Source organism: Rhinopithecus bieti, unplaced genomic scaffold (genome assembly GCF_001698545.2).
Source record: "Rhinopithecus bieti isolate Rb0 unplaced genomic scaffold, ASM169854v2 scaffold_33065, whole genome shotgun sequence".
Taxonomy (NCBI): Eukaryota; Metazoa; Chordata; class Mammalia; order Primates; family Cercopithecidae; genus Rhinopithecus; species Rhinopithecus bieti.
The window spans coordinates 1,483,388-1,503,046 of NW_016814114.1; the positions used below are offsets into that span (position 1 = coordinate 1,483,388).

Genomic DNA, 19,659 nt, shown 5'->3' on the forward strand with positions numbered 1-19,659 from the left:
TTCCTAGGTATTTTATTCTCTTTGTAGGAATTGTGAATGGGAATTCACTCATAATTTGGCTCTCTGTTTGTCTATTATTGGTGTATAGGAATGCTTGTGATTTTTGCACACTAATTTTGTATCCTGAGACTTTGCTGAAGTTGGTTATCAGCTTAAGGAGATTTTGGGCTGAGACGATGGGGTTTTCTAAATATACAATCATGTCATCTGCAAACAGAGACAATTTGACTTCTGTTCCTATGTGAATACCCTTTATTTCTTTCTCTTGCCTGATTGCCCTGGCCAGAACTTCCAATACTATGTTGAATAGGAGTGGTGAGAGAGGGCACCCTTGTCTTGTGCCTATTTTCAAAGGGAATGCTTCCAGTTTTTGCCCATTCAGTTTGATATTGGCTGTGGGTTTGTCATAAATAGCTCTTATTATTTTGAGACATGTTCCATAAACACCTAGTTTATTGAGAGTTTTTAGCATGAAGGGGTGTTGAATTTTATCAAAAGCCTTTTCTGCATCTATTGAGATAATCATGTGGTTTTTGTCATTGGTTTTGTTTATGTAATGGATTATGTTTATTGATTTGTATATGCTGAACCAGCCTTACATCCCAGGGATGAAGCCATCTTGATCGTGCTGGATAAGTTTTTGATGTGCTGCTGGATTCGGTTTGACAATATTTTATTGAGGATTTTCGCATCGATGTTCATCAGGGATATTGGCCTGAAATTTTCTTTTTTGGTTGTCTCTTTGCCAGGTTTTGGTATCAGGATGATGCTGGCCTCATAAAATGAGTCCCTCTTTTCTATTGTTTGGAATAGTTTCAGAAGGAATGGTACCAGCTCCTCTTTGTACCTCTGGTGGAATTTGGCTGTGAATCCATCTGGTCCTGGGCTTTTTTTTTTGGTTAGTAGGCTGTTAATTACTGCCTCAATTTCAGAACTTGTTGTTGGACTCTTCAGGGATTCGACTTCTTCCTGGTTTAGTCTTGGGAGGGTGTATGTGTCCAGGAATTTATCCATTTCTTCTAGTACCTTTTAAACCAAAACACATTCTACTTTTTATAATATACTTTGATATAGGGTTTTAAAAATATCTGTTTTAATCACATACTGTAATTACATAATAAGCTCCTAGTAACCGTTTGATATGCTTTGGATCTGTGTCTCTGCCCAAATCTCATATCAAATTATAATCTCCAATGTTGGAGGTGGGGCCAGGTGAGAGGTGATTGAAATATGGGGGAGGTCTCTCATGATATAACATCATTGCCCTTGGTGCTGCCATAATAATTGAGAATTCTTGTGAGATCTGATTGTTTAACCATGTGTAGCACCTCCCCCTTGCTCTCCTCTTCTTGCTTCCATCATGTGAGATTCCTTGCTCCCTCTTTGCCTTCCCCCATTGTAAGTTTTCTGACGCCTCCCCAGAAGCAGAGCAGGTGCCAGAATTATGCTTCCTGTACAGCCTGCCAAACCATGGGTGAATTCGACCTCTTTTCTTTTTGTTTTTTCTTTTATTTATTTATTTATTTTTGAGATGGAGTCTTGCTCTGTCACCCAGGCTGGTGTGCAGTGGTGCGATCTCGGCTCACTGCAACCTCTGCCTCCCTGGTTCATGCCATTCTCCTGCCTCAGCCTCCCGAGTAGCTGGGACTACAGGTGCCCGCCACCACGCCCGGCTAAGTTTTTATATTTTTAGTAGAGACGGGGTTTCACCGTGTTAGCCAGGATGGTCTTGATCTCCTGACCTTGTGGTCCACCCGCCTCAGTCTCCCAAAGTGCTGAGATTACAGGCATGAGCCACCGCACTCGGCCTCAACCTCTTTTCTTTATAAATTACCCAGTCTCAGATATATCTTGGTAGCAACATGGGAACAGACTAATACACCCTTATATTCAGTAGAACAAACTAGAAAGTAAGCAGTTCTAACTATGTACCTGATGTGAAGCTCAGGACAACGAACAGAGTTATGAAGATAATGCCTGGAACCTCTCCCAGCGTGGCCAAGAGGCATAGCTGGGACATGGACTGGCTGTTGTTCCCAGGCTTTGCTATGGTTACATCTCTTGAACTCAGAATCTAAGAGCTCAAATCTAAAGACATAGGACTATAGACAAATTAAAGAAATGTGTATATGCAGAGCAGCTGTTTGATGACCTTAAAACATCTAGTAGGCATTATAAACCTGTCTGCCAACAGACCCAGGCACAAATATCTAAATTAAATTCTGAAGACATTTCTACTTTATTTTACCAATGATTTAAAAACCATCTTTATTTAAAGATTACTAAAAATGCATGAACTGAAAAGCATTTGCACTTATTTACTTTATGAGTACTCATTTATCTTTACATTAAATTGATACCATGTGTAAACTATATACAAACATATGGATAGACATATACATATACGTAATGTAATGTATTGCATATACATGTACCCATAAAGATAGAGGGTGACAAAAAGACTTTAGAGTTTTAATTTTAGGACTTTAAGCATGAGATGGGTAAAACTCAGTATTTTAAAAGGACAGATGGATTCAAATTGTGCCTTTGTAAATGAAAAAAGTAACTTTTTTTTTGTTTTTTTGTTTTTTGTTTTGAGACGGAGTCTCGCTCTGTTGCCCAGGCTGGAGTGCAGTGGCTGGATCTCAGCTCACTGCAAGCTCCGCCTCCCGGGTTTACGCCATTCTCCTGCCTCAGCCTCCCAAGTAGCTGGGACTACAGGCGCCCGCCAACTCGCCCGGCTAGTTTTTTGTATTTTTTAGTAGAGACGGGGTTTCGCCGTGTTAGCTAGGTTGGTCTCGATCTCCTGACCTCGCGATCCACCCGTCTCGGCCTCCCAAAGTGCTGGGATTACAGGCTTGAGCCACCGCGCCCGGCCAGAAAAGTAACGTTTATCTGAAGAAGTCCTTACTGAGTTTTAGAAAAAATGGGTAGCAAATTTACATCTCAAAGCACAAAAAGGGACAGAATTTAAGCTTTTACAAGAAGGAATTTGGATGTGTTCAAGAAAGATTAAAAATAGATACTAAGTTAACACAAAATGATAGAAATTTACCATAAGATTTTATAAGAAAACTAATTTTATTTTAATAGGTAGCTTTAATTTGGTCTCTGTTTACCAACTGGACCACTGAGCTCAGGACAGAGCCCATTAAAGAAGAGGGATGACAAAGTCTTTGCAATTTTTAGATCCTAATAATTTAAATATGTGAAAAGAAGACACGGTTGGAAGGGAGAGGACCTAGACCTTTAAAAATCAAGGATTTCACTGAATCCCAGGTCCCCGAGAAGAGTAAAATGTCATGGGAACCATAATGTGCAACACTTCCACAGTTTACTTTGCTACAAAGGCATTTTTCTTATTGTTTAAACTGTGTCTTTCTTATCTAAACATGCAAAGATATAAGTAGTCTTCTGAAGTAGTAATCATTTATTATAACCACTGTTAGTCACCTCCCAAACCATAGATTTATCACTGACACAGAAGCCAGCACACAAACAAGATGAAGTATTTGTACAGTACAAAGTAATCTCTGATGCCCCTAAAAGCCAGAGGTCAGGTAACACAACGGAAAACAGAGCAGAGTTTTAGACCTGAAAGGAATCCATTCACTTACAACTCTTGGGGTTCCATGTGGAAAAACAGAGAATCCTCCCAAACAGAAATGTCTGTGGTATCTTTCCTGTTTTTCCTAAGTGGTCACAGGCTGTTCAGAATTCTTTAGGTCCCCTCATGTGGCATCAAGGGTAGCAAGAGGGAGACAAAGAGAGGAATGAATAAAAGAACAATTGTTAAAGGAACAGAGAGGCCGGGCGCGGTGGCTCAAGCCTGTAATCCCAGCACTTTGGGAGGCCGAGACGGGCGGATCACGAGGTTAGGAGATCCGAGACCATCCTGCTAAAACACGGGAAAGCCCCGTCTCACTAAAAAAAATACAAAAAAACTAGCCGGCGAGGGGTGCGGGCGCCTGTTAAGTTTCCCAAGCTACTCGGGAGCTGAGGCAGGAGAATGCGTAAACCCGGGGGGCGGAGCTTGCAGTTGAGCTTGTAGATCTTGGCCACTGCACTCCAGCCTGGGTGACAGAAGCGGAGACTCGTCTCAAAAAAAAAAAAAAAAAAAAAAAAAAAGAAAAGAGAGACTAAGCACATGATTTAAAATGATTCCAGTCACCTGAAAAAAAAAATTCAAGAAACAAATAAGAAAAGGAGAAAAGTGAAGCAGCTTAATTGTCTGGGGTGAATACCCAAGATTTATTGTCTCATGGCCACAGAAACTAGGTTCACAGTGGAAGTTTAATAGGTGAAAGAAAGAGAAGAGCTCTCTGCAGCAGAGAGCGGTCCTGGAGAAATGGGTTGCTGCTTCTGTGGTGAAATGCAGCAGGTTTTATAGATGAGCTTGAGGAGGTGGTGTCTGATTTACAAAGGGCATGAGAGATTAGTCAGACCAGGTGTTCCATTTGCATAAGGTGCAAAAAACTGGTTAGGTCTAGGTGTACTATTTGCATAGGGTGTGAACATCTGGCTTCCCCCACCATAATCTTTTATTATGCAGATAGGTTTTCTACCTGGCTGGCACCATGTTGCCAGTTTCTTTACTGTACATGTGGTGACTAAGAAAAGGAAAGATGGAGCCTCCATGTTGAACATGTCTGGCTGCTGCTGCCGCCCCCCACCCCACCCACTGCCTCGCCGTGGTAGCTTCTTTCTGTTGGCACAGCTGCTGGCATTCACCTGTGCAAGATTCCAGCTTGCTTATCTATTTCTGCAGTTCGATTTTTTAGGCTGCTCTTTGTTAGAAAAGAAATGTTTTGGGGGCTGCTTTTTTATTAAAAGGGAAATTTCACCAAGGACTCTGTTGCTCTTACTATCTGCCTAAGTACTTTCTTTCTATCTCCTGTATCATATTTCCCCCCAAGAAGTAGTAACCCTAACTGCTGTTAAGGGGTGTTGGACAATGACTCTTTCTGGCTACTTCCTGCTGAAAAGGGGTGTAGTGTGGGAAACAACAGTTAAGTCTCCTCCTGAGGTCAATCTAAGGATCCTCAGAAGAGATGCATGTCCATGTGTGGTTCCATTGTGTGCAGCACCATTTGGAGTTTAATAGCTTCTAGGTGAGAAGAGATAAATGTTACAAGATGGTTTAGGTATAGAGTTTGAATATGAGTATTAAGATTACCATTGGTAGTGGGGGTACTATAGGTCACAACCATGACAGTAGAGTTTGATACTTGTCAACTGTTCTGGTGGGTTGTAATACTGATTTCCTCCATCAGGTGTCACTGCACCTTACCAGAAGCGTTAATATAGAAGCAACTTTCTTTTTATTTTTTTCTTTTTGAATAAGTGGCATTGGATTGGGTGTCGAGAGTAACTTTAGTGTTAACTTTGGCTAAATCTTTTCTGTAATTATTAGTCCTGCTATAAAGATGATAATTAGGTAGAATGTTACAGCAATTAGAATTTTCCATCCAGTATTTCACATTGTGAGTGCCACAGTGTATAGTCATGCTGCAAATAGTAGAGTGAGTATAACAATTTCTGCAAGGGTGGTGTAGTAAATAATTTCCATCTAAAATTTTGCTCCCCAAGATAGAGAATTTCCCTTTTGGGCATCTATGAAATTACAAATGTGATCCCATAGATAATCAAAATCTCCCTGCAAGTATGTGTCAAAAATAAGTTCTAATATCTGGAGGCGAATCTTGAGAGGAAAGGTAGAAATGACAAAGTATCTGGTGAGGTAGGGGTGGGACTGAGGAGGATGAGTAGCCCTCACTCACTTATCTTTTATGATTTTCAGCTTAAGTTCTCCTATCTCTTCACATTGATATCTGGGACATTCCTCTAGGCTGTCAGGGGTTGCTCCCTCAGCTTTCCAGACTTTGACTCGAGTGTCACGTATCCAGGATTCAATACCTGTAACTTTTACCACTGAGGGTGTTGAAAGAAGAACAGTGTAAGTTTCTTCCCAGCTTGAGCTTAGGGAAGGAGAGAGAGAAGGGAGAGCTTTCCTAATACCAAATCTCCTGGGTTAAATAAAGGTGGTCTTATTTTCTGGAGTTGGGCTTCTGCTAGTTGTGTTAATTTCTGTTGAAAGTGAGCCAGAGAGGTTACATGTTTAATCAATTCAAAGGTTTAATAGAAAGTCATTGGTAAGGCTGGGCGTGGTGGCTCATGCCTGTAATCCCAGCACTTTGGGGGGCTGAGGTGGGTGGATCACCTGAGGTCAGGAGTTTGAGACCAGCCTGGCCAACATGGTGAAACCCTGTCTCTACTAAAAATAAAAATAAAAAAATAACCGCGTGAGGTGGCAGGCATCTGTAATCCCAGCTACTTGGGAGGCTGAGGCAGGAGAATGGCTTGAACCCAGGAGGCAGAGGTTGCAGTGAGTGGAGATTGTACCACTCCAGTCTGGGTGACAAGAGCAAAACTGTCTCAAAAAAAAAAAAAAAAAAAAAAAAAAAAAAGTCATTGGTAAGGAAAGGTCATCCATACAGCATTTCGAAAGGGCTTAGGCCTAACTTTGAAAAGGGATTTCTTACCCACAGTAAAGCCATGGGAAGAAGAGCAACCCAAGGAAAGTGAGTTTCTTGGAATCGTTTTCTGAGGTGTCTTTTGATAATATCATTTGTCTTTTCTACCTTTCCTGAGAACAGGAGTCTCCAAGCACAATGGAGATGACACTATATGCCTAATGCCTTTGAGATCCCCTGTGTGATGGCTGCCTTAAATGAGGGGCCACTGTCAATTTTGAGGTACTTAGGTAGACCAAAGCAGGGAGATTTTTTTTATTAGCTAACACTTTTATTACCTCAGAGGCCTTTTCTGTAAGGCATAGAAATGCTTCTACCTAGTTAGTGAAAGTATCTACCTGTACCAGAAGGTATTGGATGCCCTTCATCTTTGGCATGTGGGTGAAGTCTATCTGCCAGTACTCCCCTGGATAGCTTCTCATCCTTTAAGTTTGAGGAGGAAGAAGCCACCTGTTGGAATTATTTTTAAGACAGACTTCTCAAGCATGAACAACCTGCTCAACTGTTTTTAATAAGTTCTCTCCTGAAAACAATCACTGGGCACACTGAGTTTTATCATTTCTCAAGTGAAAATCTTGGTGAAAGATATTAAGGGTGTTCCACTGGCTAGAGTCTGGCAAGTGGAGTTTGCCATCCTCTGACTATTGCCATCCTGAGGGCTGGAAAGTGTACCCTTGAGAGATGGCCCAATCTATCTCTGCAGGGGAGTACTGAGGCTTAATTTTTCTTATGAAGCCTTCCCAGATTAGAGAGCCTTTTAGTGTGTTAAGATCCTGAGGCTTTCTTGCCGTTGACTTGGCTACCTGATCAGCTAACTTGTTTCCTTTGGCTAAGTCATCTGTTCCCTTCTGATGTCCTTTACAATGCATTACTGCTACCTCTTGTGGAAGGAAAACTGAGGATAATAACCTGTTAATTTCCCGATGGTATTTTATATGAGATCCATTAGTGGTAAGACTCTTTCCTTCCAAATTGCAGCCTGAGCATGGAGAACTAAGAAAGCATACTTGGAGTCAGTGTAAATGTTAGCTACCTTTCCTTTGCTTAATTCAAGTGTTCTTGTAAGAGCTATCAGTTCAGCTGGTTGAGCATTTGTGCCTGGAGAGAGGAGCCCACTTTCAGTGATATCATTCAGAGTGATTATGGCATATCCTGCCTTATGGACTCTGCTTTACAAAGAAACTTCCATCTGTGAAGAGGATCCAGTTTGGATTTTCTAGAGGAGGTTCCCTGAGATCCTCCCTGGCTATGTAGGTCTATACGACAACTTCATAGTCATGCTCAGGTTCCTCGGGGAGGAAAGTGGCTAGGTTTAGGTGAGAACAAGCTTTCAATTGGATTGTAGACCTTTCTAATAGCAGAGCATAATATTTAAGGAGCCAGCTATCTGTTAGCTAAAGGCTTCCCCTAGAAGACAGCAGTCTTGTTACATTATGTGGGGGTATAAAGAGTTAAGCCATTTCCAAGGGTTAATTTGGTGGCCTTCAATACCAGTAGGGCCACTGTGGCAACTGCTCAGAGGCATGCTAGCCATTCTTTAGCCATCAAATCAAGTTCCTTGCTCAGGTAGCCCACTGGCTGTTGAGCTGGTCCTTGGGCTTGAGTTAAAACTCCCAGGGCCATTCCCTGCATTTCTGAAGCATAAAGATTGGAGGCCTTTCCTATGGGAAAGCTGATGGATGGTGCCTTAAGTAAGACTTGTTTTAGCTGGTTGAAGACCTTTTGAGCTTCAGGTTCCCAGGTTAGAAAATGAGTTTTAGCTACTTGAGTTTCTTTTATTAGGTGGTATAAGGGATGTTCTATCTCACCATTCCCAGGTATCGATAGTCTGCAAAATCCTGTAATGCCCCAAAATCCTTAGTTGCTTGAGGGTTTTAGGGAGGGGGAAAAAGGAAATGGACTTAATCCTTTCTTCCTCTAATGCTCTGGTCCTTTCAGACAATATTAAGCCTAGGTACTTCACTGAGATTTGGCAAAGCTGGGTCCTGGATTTTGAAACCTTATGTTCTCTGCTAAGAAATTAAGAAGAGTTTTCAGTACCTTCCTGAGAAGCTTCCTCAGTTGCAGCACAGAGGAGCATATCACCCATATATTGCAAGACCCTGACCTGAGGATGGGACAACTCAGAGAGGTCCTTTGACAGTGCCTGTCAAAAGAAGTGAGGACTATCTCAAAATCCCTGAGGCAGCACCATCCATGTTAACTGGGTGGTCTGGCCAGAGGGATCTTCAAAGGCAAACAAGTATTGAGAGTGAGGATGTCATGGTATAAAGAAAAAGCCATCCTTTATATCTAGGATTGTGAACAATTTAGTTCCCCCAGGTATTTGAGTTAGCAAGATATAGGGATTAGGGACCACAGGATGAATTGGGACTATGACCTTATTAACGAGGCAGAGGTCCTGAACTAGTGTCCATTCCCCTTTGAGTTTTTGCATTTCTAATATTGGGTGTCACAGGGGCTGTTATAGGGTTTGAGGAGGACTCAACCTATTCTTCCTTGAACTGCCCATGCTTCTGGGTTAGTATTAGCTTCCACTGGGGGAGACAAAGTATTTATCCTGGGGCTATAAGGATGTTGGCCCCTACGTGAGTAAAAATATTTCTGCTTAATAAAGCAGTGGAACTTTCAGACATACTTAAGAAGGCATGTATAAATAATAGGTCTCCCACTCTACAACTAAGGGGTTAAGAAAAACATCAGGTTAGAACCTTTCCTGAGATGTCTATCACAGTCATGCTACAGGAAGAGGGGAGGCCTGGATTAGAGAGGAGAGAGGCTGGCTCCAGTGTCCAGAAGGAGGTCCACCCTTCTTTTAATTTCCAATATCACCTGGGGTTCCTGTGCAGTAATGGAAGCTTGAGCAGCTGGAGCCAAGGGTTTGAATCCTGGGACCCATCGGTCCCATTGGACCATCTGTGAAACTGATTCTCATCTGAGTGACCTCCATCTCCAGGGGCAGTCTGATGGAATGGGCGCTGTCCAGGTTCCTGCCCTCTCTGGAAGCTTGATAATGAGGAACCCTGATGTGTCACTACGGAGGAGGCTGTGGGAAAAAGCTGTTTCTCAGGGCTGCCTGGATCACAAGGTGGGGGCACTTTTGACTTGGCTGGACCTGTGAATTACGGGAATTCTGCTCCATGTCAGCAACCAGCTCTTTCAACTTGTGTTCCTCTTTGTAGCCGATTCTCTTGCCTGATTCCTGAGCCTGTTCTAGAGTCCTCCTCACAATGCCTGATGGTCAGGGCTGTGTGTGGAGACCTAATGAAGGGTCTTGTGTGCTCACACAGAGTGTCCAGAGGACAGGCTTCATGACCTCCCCTGCCCCAACCCCACAACAAGATCTAGATAGTGGGCTGGGTCAGATAAAGTCAGAATCCCCAGCAAGGGTGTGTTTCCTGGCAGTGCTGAGGTCTATATCCCAGATTAACTCTCAGTGTCTTTGCAAATACATTTATGTTTTGCATGCATTGTTGGCTGGGCAGTCTCATGTCTCTAAATTCTTGTATCACTCTGTGGATAAGGTAATAAAGAGTCTGAATGTAAGTATATAAAAGCTATCTGATCAGGGTGGGTATGTTTTACATAGTGAATTTGTTTTTCAGCAAAGATGTTTCAAAAAGTTATGACAGAGTGTATATACAGACGCACATGCATATTTATATGTGTTAGATGTTAATATATATTTATATAAATTTAATATATGTATAAATATTTGTATAAATATACAAATATTTATATATAATGTGCCATTTTAACAACTTTAAAACGTGCAATCATATAAAATTAACCACACACACAGTGTTACATTACCATCACCACTATTTATCCTAGAAAATTTTTATCATTTTAAACTAAAGGTCTTTATCTTTTAAGTAATAGCTCCCTATTTTTTCCACCCTAGACCTTGATAATCTCTAGTCTACTCTCTGTCTCTATGAATTTACCTATTCTTGATGTTTCATATAAATGGAATCATACACATATGTCATTTTGCTTCTGGCATATTTCACTTACTATAATGTTTTCAAGGTCTATGAATGTTCCAATGTGTGTCAGAGTTTTGTTCCTCTTTATGGCAGATTAACATTCTGTCGTATGTGTCACCACATTTGTTTATTCATGTGTTAATGAGCACTTGGATTGTTTTCACATTTTATTTTTGTGAGTAATGCTGCAATCAACATTCCCATGTAAGTACCTGTTTGAGTCCCTGGATTCAATTCTTTGGGTATATAGCTAGGAATGGATGCTGTTTCATATGAGAATTCTATGATTAGCTCCTTGAGGAACAGCACAACTGTTTCTCCTAGTGGCTGTACCTTTTTATAATCTCACCAGCAATGTATGAGGATTCCAAATTCTACATAAGGCTTTCACTTGTTATTTAACATTTTAAAAGAATGGTAGCCATATTTGTAGGTGTAGTGTGGGATCTCATTGTGGCTTTGACTTTGTATTTTCCTAGTGACTAATGATGTTGAATTTCTTTTCATGTCCCTGTTGATGATTCGCATATCTTCTTTGAAGAAATGTCTATTTGAGTCCTTTGCCCATTTATATAAATTGGGTGGTTTGTCTTTTTGTTATTGAGTTGTAGCAGTTCTTTATATATTCTGGGCATGAAACCATTGTCTATGTGATTTGCAACTATTATGTCTCATTCTGTGTTTGGTCTTTTTATTTTCTTGATAATATCCTTTGATGCACAAAAGGCTTGCATCTTTAGCCCAGTTTATCTGTTTTTCCTTTTTGTTTGTCATGCTTTTGGGTCATACCTGAGAATGTATTGCACATTTGAGGTCATTAAGTTTTACCCCTATGTCTCTTTCTTTTGTTTTTCCAAACAATTGCATTTATTATAAACAACAGTACAGACCGTAGACTCAGAAACACAGCAGATTCGAAGCTAAGACAGCTCTGGTGAAACACTAATAGAGGGAGGAGGAACACTGAAGTATTCATGTCTGGGCCAGAGCTACCATCCAGGGTCCCGTACCCCACCTTTGGTCCAGATGGCCCCTTGGCCCAGGTGTCCCTGCTGCCAGAACACCCTGGACTGGGGTAAGGAGTTGGATAGTCCATGAGGTTGGTGTCAGGGGAAGCAGGGACTCACAGTTGCCAGGTTGTCCGTCTCCTCTGAACCAATTTCCCTCCACAACCCTGGGATTTCAGTCTCATATCAACTATCATGTTTTAAAACAGAAAACAGGCAAAATGTTTGGCTAAAATAAAATGAAAACACTGCAGGGAAGGGACCTGAGTGTACTGGTGGACAGGAGCCCTGCTCACCTGTGGGAAGGGGAGGGCCAGCAAGGGCAGCAGAGCTCCCTGTGGGCAGCTAAGCTGTGTGTGGATGTGGCCCTCTGGGTGGTCCCAGGGAAGATGCAGGGTCAGGGGACAGTCCAGGCAGACAGCTATCAGGTGAGTAGGGCTCTGCCTGAGGTGTTCTGGCATCAGGGGGCTGCCTGACCCCCAACAGGCATGACACAGGCTCCAGGGAGCAATGGGACATCTGCCTAAAGGATCAAAGCCCAACTTGGTCAGATCCCAAGCTTTGCCTGCGTCACCTCGAGCAGCAGCTGGCTATGCTGCCGAAACCAGGACACATCTGCATCATACAGAAAACCGCACCATCCTGGTGTGACAGGCCACACTTGGTCACCTTAGGGTAAGCTGGAGAAGAACTCCAGATGTGCCCTGGAGAAACCCCTACCTCTCAGGGGCCACCTGACAGGGTGCCCCCACCACCCCATTCTTTGAGTTTGGCTTGAGATTTTAGGAAGCATAATTTCAGGTGAGGAAGAGAACAAAGTCTGGTCCCAGCCCACTCTGGCAAGGATCGTTCCCCACCTCCTCAGCATCAGAGGAACCCACATATACAGGCAACACACCCACAGCACGCCTGGGCCATAAGGAACCGTGCCTGCACACCACTCACACACAACAAAACCAAGTGGCAGCCAGAGAGGCCGGGGGATGCTCAGAGGGCCGCCTTCAGGGCATTCATGTAGGCTGGGTTGTAAGGAGGCTGGCTGGCAGGGTAGGGCACGGTTGCTCCTCCAGCCAGGGTCTCATGGTAGGCTGCCGGGCCCATGGGCTGGGCCGGGTAAGATGATGGGTACTGCATTGGGTAGGGTGCTGCTGGCATCCCTGGCTGAGGCAGCATGGTGTGGTAGCCCTGGTAGCTTGGTCCAGGGTAGCTGGGCGGCACACTTGGAGGCTGAGGATAAGGGTTGTGCACCACAGTGGTGGATGTGGTGGTGGTGACAACTGGATGTGGTCAGCGGCAGGTCTTGTATAGGCAGCAGCAGGAGCAGGTGAAGCAGATGATGATAGTGATGATGATGATAGTGATGACAGACAGCACAAAGATGGTCAGGCCAACGGTCAAGGTTGCTCCGAACCCCATGTTAGCCTCTGCCTTCACCCAGAGGCCTCCTGTACCCCTGGGCTTCCCCTCTTCCCATCGTGGGCCACTCAGATTCAACTTCCTCCCCTTTCGGAGAAAAGGAAAGCAAATCTACTCCATATGATGTCGGGCACAGGAAGCACCTCCTATGTCTCTTTCTAATATATTTTTATGGTTATAGATCTTATAATTAACTCACTGATCTATTTTTAGATAATCGTTTGATATGGTTGGAAGCATAGTTCTCTAAGTTTATTGTTTTGCATGTGGTTATCTAATTGTTTTCGCACCGTTATTTGAGAGGATGATTGTTCCTCCATTAAATTATCTTGACACCCTTATGCAAGAGCAATGAACTATAAGGGTGAGGATTTATTTCTGGACTCTCAATTCTATCCCTTTGGTCCCTATTTGTATTCTTATGCCAGCAGCTTCTGTTTTTAATAGTTGTAATGTTTTGTGAAATTTCAAATAAGAAAGTTCAAGTTCTGCAATTTGTTTTGGCAAAATTGTTTTGGCTATTTCAAGGGTACTTTTTTGAAAAGCAAGGAGGTCAATGTTTTGCAACTGGAAAAGCCTTTTTTGTATTCTTTCAGCAGGAAATTTTGCTGTCTAGGGATCTTTTCAGGAACTTTATCAAAGTAGGTAAATTATCACCACTTCCTTTGCTGAGGTACTGTGTTAAAATGTGTGTTGCCTCCCATTGAGGAATTGAGAGACCCTGGAAGCACTTGCCCACGTGGTGAGGGACAGTGAGCTCCTTAATGAGGGGCACAGAAGACATTGCTTTGGGACACAATGTTGTCAGTGGAGCTGTGTGCATCTGTACTTCTTTATTTTTTTTACAAGTTGCATCTCTGCTGGACATATTAGATATTGAAATCTTTGTTCATTCTCTTGGTTCTGTGTTGGCTGACCTGTCAGCTGGAGCTGGAGGACGTGCCTGGCAGGGGAGTGACCCCCCATGGGAAAGAGCAGGGCTCAGCAGAGTGACAGCAGCCGGGACCCAGAGAAGCCAGTGAGGTTTGACTCTTAGAAGCCAAAGACCAGCAGGTGGGTGTCCTCAGGGGAAAATGGACTGCACTGGCACCCATTGCAGTTGACTGGAAAAAGGTTAGAGGCTTTGGATATTCCATTTTCTCTCTCAGCTCTTCAGCAGAAGATTTGGGCCCTGGGCTGGCACTGTCCTGCAGCAGGGTCAGGGTGGACAGGAATGGCTGCATATCAGGCCTAATTCCTTGTCATCCTCTCAGGCATTGCCACTGAAGATGGAGAATTTTGTTCAGAGGCCCAGCCTGGGCACATGGGAGGAACCACCTTATTAAAATTAAGAAAACAGTATGCATGCTTTATTCTTCTAGAATAATTATTAATGTCATGTTTTACAATGTATCTCTTAAAGGAATGGTGAGAATCAGCTACATAATGTATGTTTTAAGTGATCTTTTCTATGATTGCAGCTTTTATATGTTCTTATAGAAACCATTTCCTTTGGGAACACACAGGCAGTATCTCTGTGTTCATTTCTACTGGGAAATCTTTATGCAAGGTGGAGAGGGTCACATTTCCTAATGAGAGATGGAAAGCATCTGACTACCAGAAAAAGTGTCCAAATGCTGCTGGTAATGATCATGGGGCTGCAGGTGGAGGTCAGTTTAAGGAGGTGTCAGGGAAAGTAATTTTGAGAGTCTTTTTTTTTTTTTTACAAAATCATGGGCAGAGGCCACCACCTGGACCCACCACATATTGGAATGGATGAGGGACATAAATAGAGCTCAGTAAATTAAGAATGAAATACAAGAGTGGGCAAGAGGTTTGAGAGGTCGACAGGTGTGAGAGGTGAATGGGTGAATGATGAGAATGTTCAAAACATCTTCTTTCTCCATAATAAGAGAGCATTTAGGCCCCTGAGCCAGTGTCCAGGCCAGGGGGAGCAGGATGTTGTCAGCTCTCCTGGCCAAAAGTGAGACTCCAGCAGTGTCCAGTTACTTGGTCCAGTTTGGGATTTGTTCATATTTTAAAAATGATCCGACAGTATATAATTTTGAAAATATACAAAAATCCCTATGCTACCATTCATAGATAGCCAAGATGGCCCTAAGATGGTGAGAGAATCAGAATGGGGTTTAGGTTTACGTTGTGTATTTTTTCTCCCAATATCTACAGAATTCCCTACATCCCACTTTTTAAAGTAACCCAGTGAGTGTCATTCCCTTTCACAGTACAGACATTTCCAGTTCATGGTTACAGACCCTTGGAAAACCCACACCCTTTCTGCTGTGAGGAACAGGCAGCCATGTGGCATCACCTCTAAACATGCCTTCTGGGACATCAAATTGCTGATTAAGTAAAAGTCATTTCAATAGCTATTGAAGACCTCTATTTTACCCGTCTCACACTTGTAATTCTTCTACCAAGAGGTGATGGATTTTAGTGGTGATTTGCTTTTATAGATTAGTGTAGATTAATGCTTCTGCCAGGGGCAGTTTTTTCACTGGGAAAAGCATTTGGCAAAGTCTGGAGACATTTCTGGTTGTCAGAGCTGGGGGAGGGAGTCCTGCTGGCCTTGAGTGGGTAGAGTCCCCAGATAGTGTTGAACATTCTAGAGCTCACAGAGCCCCACCCGCATGACCACTACAAAGTTCAATGCTGAGGAGTGGAGAGCCCTGATGTGCATCCCCTAACTTCCCTGGAGCTTTTTACCTTCTCCTTCCATCAGTTTCTACTACTTTCTCACCTCAGCTTACTCCTTGAACCTGAATGCCCTCCACTTGAACTTGCCCTTAGTTTAAGAACTGCTGTAATCTCTTGACTTCCTTGGCCCCTTTCTGATTCTTAGCAAGGTGTCCTCTAGAGGGCACCCTCACCTTTCCTGGAGCTTTCCCAGGATCCAGATGCCCCTGCCTTGTGTGGGCACCAGAGATATGACCTTGTGCCTGTGTCCCTAAAGGTCCTGTCACTCGAGACCTTTGTGTGAGAGCAACTGAGGTGATATCTGTGAGAGCAACTGAGGTGATATTACCCTCCTTTACTTTTCTTGGAACATAAAAATATGTGCAAACCTTGTAGAGTAAAATTTCTTAATGCATGTGAAAATTTTAAAATATATATTTTGCCTCCCAAACTTTACTGGGAAAATGTATCACAGTCCCAGTCATAAAAAATGACACCTAATCAGGGTTATTCACTGTATTGTTTGTTTAACAGCAAAATATTGGGGACAACCTAGACTTTCACCAGCACAATGCTAATTAAACAGGTTACCTTATATCTGCACAATAGAATATGATGCAGCTGCATAAAAAGTATAGAATCTTTCATGTATTCACATGGAAACACCTCCATGTTCTATTTTAGTTATAGCATCTAAACGTCACAGAATAAGATGCAGTTTTTGTACTAGATCTGACCTGAGAACATTATTTTTACTTTTTTTTTTTTTTAAATTTAAAGAGAGAGTATCTCACTCTCATACCCAGGCTGAAGTGCAATGGCGAGATCGTAATTGACTGCAACCTCAACCTTGTGAGCTCAAGTGGTCCTCCTGCCTCAACCTCCTGAGTAGCTGGAATCATAGGCAGGTGCCACCATGCCTAGCTAATTTTTTGTGTTTGTTTCTGTAGACATGGGGTTTTACCCAGGATGTTGATACCCCAGGCTGGTCTCAAACTTCTGGGCTCAAGTGATCTGCCCACTTTCATTCCCAAAATGCTGGAATTACAAGCAAGTGTCATCACACCTGATTCTGCCTTTAAAAAAAAAAAAAATTGGACTGCAGTCGACTCACTCATCTCTTTCCCCATCAGGTGATTTCTCTTTTTTCCTCTATTTCTCCACCATATGTCCATACCAAAATCCAGATGTATTTGCTTTTGTTTAGAATTAGATTATTTTATTTTTATTTTTTTAAAGAGAAGCGCTAGGAATGGTCTCCTAGCTGATTTTCAGGATTCTCATCTTCACTGTCTACGCCATAGGTTTCCAACTCCAGATACTGATTAGAGTCACTTGTAGGGCATTTAAAGCCTACCAGTGCCTGTACCATCCCTCAAGTATATCCGATTTGGCTGATGTGTGGTGTGGCCCAGGTATTGGTTGCTTAAAAATGCTTTTAAGGAAAAGGGTCATTTTGAAGTGGAGGAACTTTAGCCCAGTAATCAAAGTTAACATCCCCAGTAATCAGAGATAACGACATCTTAGGGCATTGTAATATAATGGATGGGGAAGGTGCAGCATCATCCCTGTGGTATTCTTGTACAAAGTGTATAACCTGAGTTTAATCATGAGAAGATATTAGAAAAGTCCAAACTGAGGGTCATTCTACAAAATAAGTAACTAATACTCTTCAAAAATGTGAAGCTCTTAAAGGTAAATCCTAACTTTCCCAGATTAAAGGAGACTGAGAGAACAGTACAACGAAGAGCAATATGTGATACTAGATTGGATCCTGGTCCAGAAAGAGGACATTAGTCACAAGATAGAGGGGATTTGGATAAGGTCTGTATAGGCATTCATTTTACAGTGTTAATAATCATTTATTGATTTTGATTATTAGGTGCGTATCTATAATGTTAATATTTGGGGAAGTTGAATGAAAAGCATATGAGGACTTTGCCTATTTTGGAACATTTTGAAAGTCTGAAATTATTTCAAAATTAAACTTGAAAAAAAAGAAATATGGATCTTTTATTATTTCTATTAAGTTGCCAAAGTTGAAGATCATTTCCCAACTTATCTTGCCTAATACTGGTCAGAATAATCTTCCTGGAAATCCTTTTTGTCATGTTTGTGACCTTCTTAAAGCTTTCCAGTGACTTCTCTTATCTGTAGGATGAAGTTCCCATTACGTAGGCTGCCATTCAGTGCCCTCATAACATGGCCTGAATCTCCCTTCTTTTTTTTTTTATCTGTGTTGAAATACCTGACCAACATTTTACTTTCTTATGGCCAAACTTGTTTGAATTTTTTCTTGCTTATATAGTGCCTTCCCTGTCTTCTCAACTGTGGGACTTCAGTCAAGGTGGTGGGAAATATTTTAGAAGAAAAATTATAAAGATAGTTATAGGAAATAGTCACAAAACTTCTTGGAAGTCTAGGGGTTTGCATAGCTTCAGTAAAAGGTTTGGCTGAAGGCAGCTAAATTATCTTAAAAGCTTAGGGCATAGATACACAGGAATGTAGAGGAGTTTATCTAAATAGCTTGTTTACTCAGGCGGTCCTAAAGCCAACATTTGATCTTATGCTCGGGGAACTACTCTCCAGGAGGTCAGCAATGTCAATTACCTTGTAGTGGTGTTTAGTCAAGACCTTTGTCATTTAATTTGTACTAAATAAATGTGAACTTCACTGTCTTATTAGGGCCTCTGCTGTTAACTCTTTACTGGACCCTTCTCGGTATCGGTGAGTGACAGGGCCACCTAGCCTGCTCTTTCACTGGATATTTGTGTCTGAGTGTATTTGTTCATCCATTGCTGGGTCAGGGTCTGCCGGTCGGACCCAGACAGTTGGTGCCCCATGTGAGGACCTGGCAAGTTGGTACCCAGGTCTGAGGTATAGCTGCAAATAATCGTGACAGCACCCTCAACAACTAAGGAGAAGACTGTGCGGTTGGTAAGCCAGTAAGTCGATAAGTCTGTAAGTCAGTAGGTCATCGGTGCCCGCTTGGAATCTCCAAGTTCGAGGGAACTGTTCAGGGTAGGGTTTTATCATGGGACAACAGTTATCAGCACAAGAGAAGCAGTATCTAAAAGTATTCAATCAGCTGCTTAAAGCCACTAGAGCCTCAGTTTTGCAGGCTCAATTAAGGGACCTATTGCAAATTGTATCCCTTAACCCATGATTCCCGAAAGAAGGTAACTAGACATAGAGCTTTGGGAACAAGTGGGAAGAAATTTTTTTTTTTNGTATAATCTTTAATGCTATGGGCTTTAATGAGGGCGACTCTGGTCCCATTATACACAGAAGAGCCTAAAAAAGGGAAGGAGAAAGAACCATCACCTACTTTACCACCTCTGAGTCCCTCTACCCCACTATCACGGGGCCAAAATAACAAAGAGGAAAGGGAGGTTTTGCCTGAGCCCCCTCCTCCAATAAATAAGAAGAAAGACAAGGCATATGCTACAGCTATGAGACCCTGTCTTAAGCAAGCGGCATTAGAAGGGGAGCTTTTAGCCTGCCCAGTGATGCAAAATCAAAAAGGCAATCAGGTGTATGTTTATAAAGAGATAAGAAAAGGCATTAGAAGCCGAAGCTGCGAAGCTTCAAAGCCGCGCAGCCAAGCGGGCGGAGAGCTTTAGGAAAGCCTCAGGGGGAAAAAAGCTCCTCGTGCCCAAGCTGACAGTGTTATGCCCAGACCGTTTGTTCCCCGAAGAAGACCACCAGAGTCCAGAGTCAAAGCCAAGCGGCAAGGATCTTTAATGCAAGTTCCTCCGTTCTACAACATACAAGAGGGCCCGGAACAATGCGTGCGCTCGCTTTTTATAGCTCGAGGTAAACAGGACTTGTCAGGTTACAGAGGAACAAGGCATTTCTCTAGGCTACAGCATTACAATTGGTTTACATTTTAAATTATACTTTTAGCAGCTTTCTTATCGGTTCCTGCGCTTTTACAAACGGTTGTACTCAAGGCTGTGATGTGTTTGTGTCGGGCCCAGGAAGTGGAGGCATTGCTCAAGGCTGTGATGTGTTTGTGTCGGGCCCAGGAAGTGGAGGCAT

The 19,659-nt window shown here is 42.6% G+C and overlaps 1 protein-coding gene and 1 pseudogene across 1 annotated transcript in view; one reads left to right on the forward strand and one right to left on the reverse strand.

Moving 5' to 3' along the window:
* LOC108513890 (uncharacterized protein ZNF561-AS1-like) overlaps positions 1–19,659 on the forward strand; it is a 42,398-nt gene that overhangs the window by 16,015 nt on the left and 6,724 nt on the right. The gene's annotated exons all lie outside the window — the stretch shown is intronic.
* On the reverse strand, positions 12,517–13,052 carry LOC108513889 (protein shisa-5 pseudogene; annotated as a pseudogene).